The sequence below is a fragment of the Hordeum vulgare genome, chromosome 5H (assembly GCF_904849725.1).
Source record: "Hordeum vulgare subsp. vulgare chromosome 5H, MorexV3_pseudomolecules_assembly, whole genome shotgun sequence".
NCBI lineage: Eukaryota > Viridiplantae > Streptophyta > Magnoliopsida > Poales > Poaceae > Hordeum > Hordeum vulgare.
In genome coordinates this window covers 366359407-366361605 of record NC_058522.1, presented here as the reverse complement: position 1 = coordinate 366361605, position 2199 = coordinate 366359407, and the positions used below count along the sequence as shown (strand labels likewise).

Here is a 2199-nt window from a genome sequence, read left to right as displayed (position 1 = left end):
TTCAAGATAATTAACAGAAACTTGGCATAACCATATGCCAAGTTCAAATCAAAATATGTAACTGTGAAGCGAAATCAAACAAACGAATATGTTTAGCCAACCAAGCAGGAGAGCACTAACCAAACAATGCTTACTAGCTAGCTAGTACACTAGAACGTGACCATCCAACATGCATACACGCATCATCCAGGAACATGTATGAACATTTTTCTGTAAGGGGGACATCAAGACATTGTTTTGGAAGGACTAAAGAGCTCTTGAACGAGTTCTGGTCATCAAGTATATAAATCAAGCAATGCTCCACTTCTAATTTATTCCAGTATTTTTTGACATGTGTGATGCTACTGTTTTCTAGAAACATGGAGTACAAGTATTTTTGGAAACATGAAAGAACATGATTTATTATCCTGGAGACTAGACAAGAGTTGTTTTGAGCATTGTTACTCGAGCGAAGAGGATGACTAAAAGTGTTCAATGGTTGAGAATATACCAACAGCTTCAAACTCTCCTAACGAAAGATTCAAGTGCTGGAAACCTAGAAGCGAAACAGATTATACAGTTACCTGAGTGGAGTAAGGGAATGTTTCCAACATAGGAATTTCAAAGAAATAAGTCCATTTCCTGTATGAACATAAATTAAAGTTAGTGTTCAAAACTTAGCAAGTTTGTGTTAAGAACTTGAGCTCCTTACTGAAAACATAATGTACAACAGTTTGGCCACATGTTTGAGATCACATGAACATTTTGACACTATGCACAACAAGTTATTTTAGATGCAATGGTAATCTGAATTTAAATGAATAGGATATATTGAATTTAGAAACCAAAACCATATGGAATTTCTTAATTCATCAATATTTTGGCCACAGTTTGACCCCTTTCCCTTGCCTTCATTGCATACATTCAGCGAATGTGCAACAAATATTTTAGAGCAAAGCTCATGGGTATTGTGAAAATAATGCAATCTCAATCGGTGACCCACCTAATAGCAATTGTAAGGGCTAATTAGACAAACAATGGACCACTACTAAATTCAGTGTGTTGTGGATTTCGATTGACAAGCAGATAAGCAATACTCACTCTAAGCTACCAGCACAAGCTAAACCAAGCATCAGTTTTAAAAATCTCGGTTTAAGATACTTCAACGATGGGTGACATCTCAGTAGCATCTCCTTATAACATCATATGCTTAGCTCACAAATTCCATTGTGTACCACAATAACAGAACCACCTCAAGCATCTCTACAACAATATATATACAGTGATGGCATGCCTAGCATCAGTTTTAAAAAGCTCGATTTTAGATACATCAAAGACCAAAAAAGGTGAGTGGTCTAAATGTTTCACATCATCTGCTCAACACACCATCATCATAACAGCAACATCAATTCATCCTTACTCACATCACGGAACCGAAGATTGCAGTTGAAGAAAACCTCTGAAAGCGACAGGCTGCCTACCACTGCCTACTACAGTAGCTCAGAACCACGACTTCTAGTAGTAGCGAGAGTGGCACCTACCAGATCTGCACCACTGTTGGTTCCACTGAACCTCCACGCCAGTGCCGCTGCCATCTTAGTCGTACGTGACCGCCTGGAGCCGAGCAGATGAGGCTCCCGCTTCTTCCTCACTGCCTCCGATCTCTCAACCTGAAACCGACAGTAAAAATGGAAATTCCATATTGTCATACACTCATACTAAACCTGAAACCACCGCGTCCTAATGAAGTATGATAGGGGAAATTCCATATTTACAGCATATACTTCTCCTTCCTTGCAGTCTTGCAGATATCTGTTACCTTATAACATTACATGAATAGGATACGTGATGTGCACTAATTTAGGTGCCTGCAACAGTATCCGTGTAGATTATATATTGTGCAAGAAATGTCATTACTACAAGATTTAGCATGTAGAAATAGAAATGTGTAGCAATTGGCAGGAAAGCAGGGCATAATATGGTCTACATGACAGGCGTATGTACAACATGAAACATGGAAGTATCCCAAGATAGAAACTGAGGTTGCTGGTAGAAACTTAAAATGGAAACCCACTGGCTGTTGGTTCAACCCCATTGGGAAGATTAATATGCTGAACGTTTGAGAGAGCGGTGAATGAAGACAACAAAAAAATGTACTGTACAAACAAGATAGTACTACTACTTTTGTACTATAGAAGGAAAGAAAGAACACTTGCAGCG

The 2199-nt window shown here is 38.7% G+C and overlaps 2 pseudogenes; both read right to left on the bottom strand.

Moving 5' to 3' along the window:
* Positions 1-1105: 1105 nt before the first annotated feature.
* On the bottom strand, positions 1106-1191 carry LOC123400489 (annotated as a pseudogene).
* Positions 1192-1273: 82 nt separating this feature from the next.
* LOC123400493 lies at positions 1274-1358 on the bottom strand (annotated as a pseudogene).
* Between the last annotated feature and the right edge of the window lie 841 nt (positions 1359-2199).